Source organism: Capra hircus, chromosome 19 (assembly GCF_001704415.2).
Source record: "Capra hircus breed San Clemente chromosome 19, ASM170441v1, whole genome shotgun sequence".
Classification (NCBI taxonomy): domain Eukaryota; kingdom Metazoa; phylum Chordata; class Mammalia; order Artiodactyla; family Bovidae; genus Capra; species Capra hircus.
Genome location: NC_030826.1, coordinates 25,502,384 through 25,513,952, shown reverse-complemented (window position 1 = coordinate 25,513,952; position 11,569 = coordinate 25,502,384). Strand labels below are relative to the sequence as shown.

Sequence of the window (11,569 nt, the reverse complement as noted above, 5' to 3'; positions counted from 1 at the left end):
CTGTGGCGCCTACCTAAGAAGTCCAGCTGCTCCCAGACCAGACCTGTCCTCCCTTGCCAGGCAGCGGGTGCAGATCCCCACCCTTCCCACCTCACACTCTGATATCTGCAGACACAGCTCAGCAGGGGGTACAATTACCATCTGTGTCGCTGGCGTCTTCGCAGAGGCATATTTAAGCCTCTGTGGCGTGCTCATGGGAGAGAGCAGGTAAATAGGCAGCATAGCAAAGTGGCGAAGCCAGTTTCAGGTCTGAGTGCACAGAGGGGGCACCAGTCACAGCACCACAGGGGAATAAAAGCAAAGGAGGAAAGAAGAAACTGCATCCTCATCTTTTCAGATGTTGCCAAAGGTTCTCTGGGTCTCTGAATGATGCATTTTCCAATGATGCAGGGCTCCACCAGGAGCAAAAGGCAACCTTCACAGGCTACCCTGAGATGGTCAAGCCCATGTCACCTGCCAGGGTCCTGATGGAGCAGCAGCCAAGAGCTATGTAGTCAAAGGAGGAGGGTGTTCAGATGCAGATGCTGGCAGGTACTGGAAGGGCACCTGCTTCCATAACCCACCATAGGCCCCTGGCAGGGGGATGAGAGACCATGTGCCATCCACGCACTCCATCCTGGTCTCCCTGCTGGCCAGTAGAACCCAACGAACCATTATAAAGTGGTTGGTCACAAACGTGGATCTGTCTGTGACCTGAAGAGGAATAAGCAGTCTCTGAGTTCTTGGGAAGACACATGGAGACTATTGGGAAACTGTTTGGGTTCCTTAAAAATACATCATGCATATTGCCTTTTTAAAAACCAGTTAATTATTTATCTAGTAAATATGTGGTGGGCGTGCCTATGTGCCAAGAATTAAGCTAGACACTAAGAATATAGTTCTGAATGAGATGAGAATTTTCCTGGCTTTGCGGGGGCTGAAATTCTAGCTGTGGGGGCTGGGAAGGTCTGGGAGAAGACAGACAATAAGCAAGTAAATCCACAAGATGAGGACGGAGTATGCTTTATGCAGCCTGGGATGTCTGGGCAGGCCTCTGGGGAGGTGACATTTGGAGGATGAGAAGGTACTGTAAGCCCGTGGATCAAGAGACCGTTGCACAGGTGGCATTTCTGGATCGTAGCAAAGCCTTGGGAGAAAGCTCTTCATATCATGTTTACTAAAAGGCATTACGTGTGTATCCTGTGGCAGACAGTGCTACAAGCTCACCAAGCATTTCCTTTGATCCTCACAAAAGCCCAAGAATGGGTGCATTTTCTCTAATTTGCAGGTGAAGATGGTGAAGACATGCACCACTTATTTTGAGTTCTAAGGGGGCACCAAGGGCATGAAAGAGTTAGGGCCAGCTCCACTGGCATGAGACCCATGCAGGGCATGGGGCCTGAGCTCAGAAGGGCTCTGCACTGGGTTTCATGCATTTGGTCTCCTTTCCTGAAGTTCTTACCCATTCCTGAACAAAGGCCCACATTTTCATTTTGCACTGGGTCCCACAAATGATGTAGCTGTCCTGGAGAGTGCTTTGAAAATCAAAACGCAATGCAAAAAATGTACAGTGGATTATTGTTGTTGGTAATAATAGCAACAATGGACATGAACTTGAGCCAGCTCTGGGAAATGGCGAAGGATAGGGAAGCTTGGTCGCAAATAGTCCGACAAGACTGAGTGACTTAACAACAGCAACAATAATAGCAACACACACATTCACACTTCAAAGAGACGTGTATGGGGGCTTTCCTGAAAGCATCACCCCTCACTTCCTGTTCCCTCCTCCAGATCCTCCCAGGCCCCAGCACTCCCCACCTTCATCCCAGGGAGGGGGCTGACTCTCCTAATTCCTGCACTTGGCCTGACTAGCCGGGCTAACCTAAGCGCCTCCCTTTCCCCTCTGGATGCCACTTGACTGACCTACATAAAGCGGGGCTCCGACTGGTTCCCGAGCTAATCCTCTCCCCGCCTGCCCTCCACCTGTTGAAAACAGCTCCTCCCAGCCTTGCCAAGCAGTGCTGCCCCTAGCGGGAGTCGGAGGCATGCAACTCCCTTTCAGGAAGACCTGCTTAGAGCCATGCCAGCGCCACCTGTTTCTGCAGCCTCTGCTGGTCCCCAGTCTTCCTTCGGAGCATCTCAGCAGCCAGCCCCAGGTGAGACAAGGGCCAAGGATGTGCCTGGCAGCGCAGGGGCAGCACGGTGGCCTGGGGACTTCTGAGGAGCAGGAGTGGGGCATGGAGGGAGAATCCTAAAGGTTGGATCCAGTCCTTATTTTATAAAGGGGATGGGTGTGTAGCAGTGTGGCTGTATACCTGTGTGTCTGTATCAGTGCCTATCCACCTCAGGGGGTCTGTGGGCCAATGGCCAGTATGACTCTCTACACAGCAGGGTGTGTGTCAGTGGACTCCGGTGTGTAGATCACTACACCTCGGTGTGGGTCTGTCACTGTAGGTCTGTGTGGGGCAGTGCAGTGGTTGGTGGTAGAGCCCTGAGTGTGTGGGTATGGGAGATGGTGTCAGTGTACTCGTGGGGTAGCGATCTGTGGGAGACTGTCTCAGAGTGCATGTGTGTGTGTGTGCATAAGGATGTGAACGCTAGTGTCTAGCTCTGCATGGGACAGTGATCCAATGTCTGTCTGTCTGCCTCTGCGGGTTGGTATCAGAGTGCTACAAACTGGGTGGCTGTCAGTGTCCCAGGACAGAGCCCTGTGTTTGTGTGTGTTGCGTGTGTGAGTGTGGGTGTCAGAGTGTCTGTGAAGCAGTGGCTCAGTGTGTCTGCATCACTGTGCGTCCCCGTGTGTTTGGGCGAGTGTGGGAGTGTGTTCCTCTATGTGGCAGTGCCCAGTGTGTCTGTGTAGACATGTGTTGGTGTGAGCGCTAATGCATTAACCTGGTGTGTATTACAGCAAGGGAGGCTCTTTGTGTGTGTATGGGAGTGTGTGTATGGGAGTGGGTGCCTGCGACTCTGCTTCCCAGCTGCGAGTGTGGCTGCGCCGGGTGGGCTGGTCCCCAGGACCTGGGCGACCCCTCCCACGGGCGGCGGGAGGACGGTCGCCTCTAGGACCCGGCGGCGGCCGGCCGCTGTCCCCGGGCCGCGCGAGTGAGCATGTGCAGAGCCGGGCGCCCGCTCGCCCGCTCGCCCCGCTGCCCGCTCGGCGCCCGCTAGCTCTGCCGCCGCGGCTCAGCCCGGACGTCCGCAGCCCGGGGAGCCAGGCGGCGGCGCCCTGTGCCCGGGGCGCATTGGGCCGCTCCTCGCCGCGGGCCACCCGGGGGCGTGCGGGCGCCGGGGGCGCCTAGGCTCCGGGCACTGCGGGGCTGCGGGCTCAGCGCCCCGGGGAGGCGGGGAGCGGGCGCCCCAGCCGGCCGCGATCGCGTGGGTGAGTGCAGTCTCCGGGTGCTCCAGCCGGGACCCCTGCGCGGGCTGCGGGCAGGGTTTCCCCAGCCGCGGGCTAACAAGTTTGTGTAGACACGGCCGGGAGCGCGGCGGGGCTGCACCTGCTCCGGCTCGGGGCGCGCTGGCGGAGGGTGCCTCTCGCGGGGCCGGGGCGGCTTCGCCCGGGAGTGTGTGCGCTTGGGTGGAGGGAGGTTTCGGACGAGCGGGATGGGGCGGGGGTGCTCAAGGCAGTTTCCCGAGCCGCGTACCCGCCTTGGAATCCTCAGAGACTGTCCGTTTTCCGGGATGGAGCCTTGGATCCGGGCCCGGGGAAGGGGTGAGGACAGGATTTGGGGTGCGCACTGCCTTTTCTAAGAGGAGACGTTTACCTAGCGGCAGCTCCCTTCGTTCTGCCAGCACGCCAGGTTTCCGGTCAGCGGAGGTTTTTCTCCGTCTCTTGGTGAACTTGAACGGAGGCATGGGCAAAGGCGAAACGTACGTATTTTGTCCGGAAAATTACCCTAAGTAGAGCTTTTGCATCTTCCTAAGTGTAGACGGAAATTCATGACTGGAGGCTGCTAATTGCGGTGTTTCGTTTCTCCGGGGAAGCCTCCGGGGCGGGGAGTGGGTGGGGGGGTGGTCCTCTGCTCCGGATAACGTCCCGGGTGTCTGTTTTCCCAGAGCATCTGTGCCCACGAATGATGCCTGCTCGGTGCCGGCTCGCCCAGTGGGGAGGCAGGGGCGGGGAGGGAGACCTCTGACCCTTCTCTGAGCACTGGGAAGGCTGGACGTGAGGGTTCCAGCCTCACAGCCCTGCCCCGGGATCCCGCTGCTGCCCACACTCGCCTGGTCCCCAGCAGCACCCAAGATGGACAGACTCGGAACTCCACTGCACTTTTCTAACAACATTAGACTCTGTCATCTCTCTTTTCGCTGGAAGGGCGGGCTTCAGTTTATGGAGCGCTTGGCTTATCCCGTGTCGGAACGCCATGGTTGGGATCAAGAGATGGAGAGAGGGAGTGACTATTTCTTTTTCTCCTCTGGATCCCCTAGGTTTTCAGGCACAGGAAGTGAGGGCTGGTGGAGAGGGGAATACAGGCAGCAGAGGGCTGGTTTGCTGCGCTATGTCTGCAGCAACCTCGACCTGGCGGTTGCAAGTGCTGGAGAGAGGGCAAGGTCGGGGGAGGTTCTCTCCAGTATTCCCCTCACCGCCCCCACCCTCCCCATACACTTAGCTCTGGCCTCACAAGTCCCTTGGAGATGATGACCCGGTGGGCCCATTGATTGCCCCCAGAGCCCAGTGGTTCCATGGGGGAAGAGCAGTTGTGTTCATATCCTGTGCACACTCGCTAAAGGAAGCTTGGCCGACAGCTGGGCTGGTGGGGTTAGCCTGGCAGCCTTCATCTTCCTCGCGGAGAAGCCCCCCTGGCCCTCCCCTGCCGCTGCATCCTCTGGTCTTCAGCAGGACTATTTCCACAGCTCCTCTGGAAGCATGCTTTATTTTGGGGTGAGGGGTTCCTTTATTCCACTTGGAGCCCTGTGGGGTGCTGTCCTGTGTCCTGTGTGTCTGGCTGGAAGTGAAGAGACGCCTGGATGAAGCAGATGGCCTGCCCCCTGCCCCTTCCCTCCTGTCTGCCTAGTCAGGCAGAAGTGGATATTGTGGGCCACCAGTTGGCTGCTTAAGTCTGAGCCCTCGGAGCACTGTAGAGTCTGCCTCAACAGGCACCCCAGAGCCTCCAGGCTAGGACTGAACTGTGTCTGAGCAGTGCTTCTTGGGAAGGTATGTTTCTCTATAGACGCACCTGGCTTGTGCTTCCATCCGGCTCAGACCCCAGTCAGCCCTGGCGAGGCCAGTCCCCCGGATTCTCCATCTGGAGCTTCACTGAGGCCAGGGCAAAGGACTCTGGGGCAGTTCCGTGTTTATTTTTTAATTTTTCAATCAGTTTCTATTGGAGTATGGTTGCTTTACAATATTGTGTTAGTTCTGCTGTACAGCAAAGTGAATCAGCTATAAATGTATCCCCCCTCTTTTTTGGAGTTCCTTTCCATTTTGGTCACCACAGAGCACTGAGTAGAGTTCCTTGAGCTCTATGGTAGGTTCCCATTAGTTATCTGTTGTATACGTAGTGTCAATCATGTCTATATGTCCATCCCGATCTCCCAATTCTTCTCACCTCGCTTCCCCACTTGGTGTCCGTAGTGTGTTCTCTGTGTCTATGCTGCTGCTGCTGCTAAGTTGCTTCAGTCATGTCCGACTGTGCAACCCCATAGACAGCAGCCCACCAGACTCCACCATCCCTGGGATTCTCCAGGCAAGAGCGCTGGAGTGGGTTGCCATTTCCTTCTCCAATGCATGAAAGTGAAAAGTGAAAGTGAAGTCACTCAGTTGTGTCCGACTCTTTGTGACTCCATGGATTGTAGTCTACCAGGCTCCTCCAACCATGGGATTTTCCAGACAAGAGTACTGGAGTGGGGTGCCATTGCCTTCTGTGTCTATAGATGATCTTATTTGCAAAGCAGAAATACAGCTCAGTGTTTAGACCTTTATCCATAGGATGTGAGTGATGATCAGACCCACCAGCAGGAACAGAACTGGGATGGAGGCAGGCCCTGCTCATCTGGGGAGTGAGAGCTGGAACTTGGCCTTGGACAATCTTCTCCCTGGGCTTCTTTTCACTCTGCTGTTTTAAATCTCTCCTCTCGGCTTTAGTAATCAGCATGTGGACGTATCAGGTGGTGGCGTGGTAAAGAACCTGCCTGCCCGTGCAGGAGACACTAGAGACACTGGATTGGATTCCTGGGTCAGGAAGAGCCCTTGGAGTTGGAAATGGCAAACCACTCCAGTATTCTTGCCTGCAAAATTTCATTGACAGAAAAACCTGGCGGGCTGCAGTCTTTGGGGTCACAAAGAGTCGGACACGACTGAGCACAACACACATGTTGACATGTCACCTGGAAAGTTGTTCGAAGGGTGGCTCTTTTGGGGAACATAGGGAGGAACTGTATTTCCTAGGGTGGATGTGAGAGTGGTTGGAAGAATGGGCTGGGTTAACCATATGCGGCTTCAAATACTGTGAGCCTCTTGGTAGCCATTAAAGCTTTCCTCCTCCACTTCGATTCTCTGTCTCTTACTGTTGAAAACTCATGAGGGGGCCAGGAGGGTCCTTCTGTCCTGCTGAGGACAGGAGGGTCCAAGGTGTTCCCCCCAGCATAAGTCCCCCATCCCAGTGACTTCAGGCACAGAGCCAGAGGAGGGTGAGGCTAACTGTGGCTGGATGCTCCACCCACTTGCCCAGATTTATCCAAATCACTGAGTGAGGTCTGGACAACCCTCAAGAGTTTGCCACTCAGTGGAAGAAACATCCAAACACAGGAACAAAATAGGGTTCTACCAAAGAGGTGGCCCAGAGATAGCCTAAAAGAGCCTGTAATTGGCTCTTGCAAGAGTGGGTTGGGCTCCAGACCAACCAACTAAAAAGGGGAGATGCTACCCACCATGGAGGTGTCCTTTCTTTGCAGCCCTGGCCCCTAGCTGAGTGTCTGGAGGAGTGGGTGGAGTTGGATGGATGAAGGAAGGCCACGTGATATGGTAGATGATATCGCAAACCTGGAATCTGAAAACTTGAGTTCAGCCTAGCAATAACTGTTTGTCTTTGGTCAAGTTAATTGGGCCTCTCTCTCTGTCTCAGATTCTGCCTGTCCATGATGGAGATGGTAATGATTTTGACCTCACAAGTTTATGGGAAGATCACTCATTCATTTGATGATCCGTTGATTCTTTCAGCACGCTTGAGAGTGTGTGAAAGCAGTCTTGCAGTCTCTAATGTGGTACATACAGATTTAGTCTTTTTTGTCTGAACCCTTCCCTTCTCCAGAGGGTCTTCCCTATCCAGAGCACTGAGTTTACTGGAAGAATCCCCCCTCCCACTACCTGCTTTGCTTTGACTGGAGTTTTGACCTTAGTATTATGCTTTATACCTTTTAAGCACCACTTCTTAATCTGGAACTTTTCCCTTAAGTTCTGAAGTTCAGAAGATCAAAAGATTTGCCTCTTCAAAGGCAGGGACCCCACTGCATTCCCATTTCCCAAACCTTGTCCCATCCCAGGGCCCAGCAGATCTCTGGTTAGTGGGTCCTTTGTTCTCTTTCTGAGCGTCCAAGACCCAGAGCCTTGGGACCTGGAGGTGAGGGCAGTGTGGCCCTGAGCACTGGAGGGAGGGTGACCCATGGGCACAGATTTCTGGGGTCTGCCCTGTACCCCACAGGCACCGCCTGTGTCTATGAGGGGCCCATAGTCTGGGAGGAGAAGCGGACAGTGTACCTGGGACTCAAGGCAGGACACGTCACCTGAGCATCCAGCCTCCCCGTTGAGCTCTGAGAGCAGCTCTGCTCTGGGGATCAGGAAGGCTTCATGGAGAAGGTGGCATTGGAGCTGAGGTTGGTGGCCGCAAAGCATTTCTGAGCCACAAGACAGGGCACCCATTCCTGGCCGACGGAAGAGTATGTGTAAGGGGGCTTGAAGCATCACATGCTGGCCAGTGGGGTGTAAAGTTCTGGAAGGAATACTGAAAGGAGTTTGCTGGGAGACCGACCCAGGAAGGGCCAGTGAGTACCAGGCTAAGGGGCTTGAACTTGGTCATCTGAGTCCTGGAGAGCCATTGCAGCCTGGAGCTGTGCTCTTTCTTGGCGTTAGAAAGATCTCTTTGTGAGGCTGCTGGGAGAGGGCAGCCTCTGGGAGAGGGGGACAGTGTCCAGATGACAGGCATTGAGCCTGGGCAGGGCAGTGGCAGGGGTTGAGGGCGGGAAGAAACGGGGAGGGGTGCTAATTCATAGCACTGGGCCCAGCTGGAGGCTCTCAGTGGGGCTTTGCTGAAGTTTAGAGGCTGAGGCACCCTCCTACCAATCATGGAGGCTGGGGCTCTGAGCTGCTGGACCACGAATGCCCATCTCCTTGTCTGCAGGAGCAACATGTGGGTCCCCTGTTTCTTGTGTTTGGGGCTCACCCAGCTAAGAGCGTGCGGCTCTGGATCCCCAGATAGTCACAGCCCGCACAGCAGTGGCCCTGGTGTTCCCAAGGCTACTGGTGTTCTCTCCTTCCCTGTCTGTCCTCTCTGGTGGGGGCGGGGTGGTGTGGTAGAGTCATGTGCCTAAACCCCAGTGGCTACTGGTCAGGCCTGGGCCCTCTCTGAGCTCTTTCTCCAGCCCTCAGGCCACAGTGGCTGCCTTCTGTCCTCTCCTGGCTGTCACCACTGCTCCTTTGTTCAATCCTGTGGAAATCTCAGCCTGGTGCCATCTGCCCAACGCCCCCTGCACCCCCGCCCCGCTTCAAATGGAGCCATGGCTGCCACCTGGGGTCCAGATGGCAACAAAGGAACAGCTCAAGTTGTCTGTGTCCTCACCTGTACTAGGCTCCTGCTCCCTCCCAGAGACCCCGCCCCCCAAGAAGCCTCCCTGTCCCAATGTTCTCTTCTCATTCCTTGGAAGAAGCTGAGGGTCTCCCTCCCCTGGGCCCTGGTCTCCTCTGGGGTGGCTTTTGGGCCTCTGGCAGACCCCCAGGCAAGCATCTGGTGTCCACCTTGTCCAGCCTGAGGCTGTGTGCCTCCTTGGTGCCCCTTCCCTCCTGAGAAGCCTGGGGTCTCAGGCAGGAGTGGGGGTCCCCTGCCCCCCCATCATTCTTCTGAAGCACTTTGCATGGTTCCCAGATGGGAGGTGTCACATGGGAAGCATGCCTCGGGGGGAAAACGGCCCAGACCTGCAGAGGAGGGGAGGGGTCAGGAGGCTGGGGCTGTCACCACATGGCAGCGTTGGGAAGGTCTGGCTGGGGGGGTGCTCTGTGTGTGGCACCATGCCTGGGAGCTTCATCCTGGCATGTTTTCAAAGAGATCTGATGGAGGCATACCAACCCCCTTTCAGGATTTCATCTTGCCTCCTTTGAAGCTGGGGTGGGGAGAGAGGCAGGCAGCTGAGTGGACACAGGGTGGGCTCTGGAAGCAGGGAGCTGGGGTCTGAATCCTGGCCCTGGTTTGTCTGGCCTTGACCAGCTGAGCTTTAGAGACCCAGGCTCTTAAATGGGAGTGATCAGGTTATCCCCCTCGATGGGAGATATGGAGTAAATGAGATGGTACAGATGAAACACACAACCCCGTGTAGCCTAATTACTAAACGCTGCAAAAGAAGAGGGATGGAAGTGTTAATCGCTCAGTTGTGTCTGATTCTTTGCGATCCCATGGACTGTGATGCCAGGCTCCACTGTTCATGGGATTCTCCAGGCAAGAATACAGGAGTGGGTTGCCATTTCCTTTTCCAGGGGGACTTCCCAACTCAGAGACCAAACCCAGGTCTCCTGCATTGCAGGCAGATTCTTCAGCATTGAAAAAACAAACATGGGCTTCTCTGGCAGTCCAGTGGTTAAGACTCCACACTTCCAGTACGAGGAGCACAGGTTCAATCTCTTAGCGGTGAGCTAAGACCCCACGTGCCTCTTGGTGCGGCAATAAATAAGTATTCAAAAAGAAAGAAATAGCAAGCAGTTTGCTAACACCTATCTTAGCATGGAGGGAGCTGCAGGTAAGAATGGGTCCCACCCCAGGGAGTTGGAGGCTAACTGGAGGTGAAGGTGGCTGATGTCCCCCACAGCTCACTGCTGCAGGCCTCTCCTCCAAGGAGTTTCCAAGTTTGCTTCCTTTGCCACTGGCTGTAGGTAAGAGGTTTCCTCTCTCATTTGGTTCCACGACAATGCTGATTAACCCCCATTTCACAGATGGGTAGCCTGAGGTGCCACCCATTCGGTGACTTGCTCAAGGTGGGTTTGCTCTCATGGAGGGCCTCCTGGCTTTGGGGTGCAGTGGGCACAGCTGACAGGTAGTGGCTAGATATACCCGCCTCCCCAGGGGTTGGCTGCTTCTGTTCTTCAGCTGCCTTGTGGCTTGGCTCTGAGTCCTTGTGCAGATGCTGGGCTTGACTCAGCACCCCCTCCCCCCACCCTCCAGGCTTTTTTCCATACAGTCACTCAACAGACATTTATAGGCACTGCAGGCTGCGTGCTAGGATCTGGGGATGTGATGATAAATCAGATGTTGTCTGTGTCCTGGGGGAGAGGTGAGAGTGGCAGAGAGTGGGGGACGATTGCCGAGCAGAAGCCTGGGCCAGGGGACAGGTTGCTAATACTGTGGGTTTACATGGTCCCACTCCCCACCCCCATCCAGGCAGCGGCAGGTATTCTGGGCTAGGAATCAGCTTTGCAATGTGAAAAGTTCAGAGTGGCAGCCTGTCTTATCAGAAGCAGGGGTCGTGAAGCTCTGGCCTGAAAGCAGCTGTCCCCTGCCCCCTTGCCCAGTGTCCACCTCCCCAGACTAGGGGAGGGCCCCAGTGGGAAGGGGTGGCTCCAGAAAGAACCTGGTGGAGAGCGGGGGTGGGGGGGGTGCCTTGGCGAACCCAGGTGTGATCACTCAATTCCAGAATGATCAGCGCTGACCACACCTCACCCCGCTGCACCCTTTGTAGCATGTTCGCAGATCCTCTATACAAACGTATATGGAATTCAGGCTGCATCTTGCCTTCAAAATTCTGAACTGTTGATCCATTGCCCACCCTTTGGCTCCATCTCATCAGAACCTTTCTTCCCACAGCAGGGGTCCACACTCCCCTTTTATTTTAGTTTTATAGGATTTTTCACTGATAGAATCTCAATCTTGTAACCAGAAGCCTTTTGCAAACAGATTTGGAAGCCCCTTTTCCTAAAATGACAACACAGGAAAGATCACATATAAAGCTCAGCACCTGTGTTAACTTCCACGTATCTCTAAGGCCTGAACTGGCGAAGCTGTGTCCTTCGTGCTCATGTATCGCTTTGTCTCCCACCTATCTAGGGAGGCTCCCACAGCTCTGGATAAGCGGAATTTGAGATTTCATTGCCCTAAGATGGTGGTTTAAAATAGAAAAAGGAGTACGTCAAGGCTGTATATTGTCATCCTGCTTATTTAACTTCTATGCAGAGTACATCATGAGAAACACTGGACTGGAAGAAGCACAAGCTGGAATCAACTTTGCTGGGAGAAATATCAATAACTTCAGATATGCAGATGACACCACCCTTATGGCAGAAAGTGAAGAGGAACTAAAAAGCCTCTTGATGAAAATGAAAGTGGAGAGTGAAAAAGTTGGCTTAAAGCTCAACATTCAGAAAACAAAGATCATGGCATCAGGTCCCATCACT

General features: G+C 54.7%; 1 protein-coding gene across 3 annotated transcripts in view; it reads left to right on the top strand.

Annotated features, from left to right (window-relative positions):
- The window catches only part of WSCD1 (WSC domain containing 1), a 44,713-nt gene continuing 35,135 nt past the window's right edge, over positions 1,992-11,569 (top strand). Inside the window, exon 1 of one of the 3 annotated variants that reach the window (XM_018064457.1) lies at positions 1,992-2,135. The gene's annotated coding sequence lies outside the window, so the exon portion shown is untranslated. Of the gene's footprint in view, positions 2,136-3,145; positions 3,359-3,615; positions 3,850-11,569 lie in introns of those variants that run through there. The other 2 variants (XM_018064455.1, XM_018064456.1) reach the window with 2 other exon arrangements.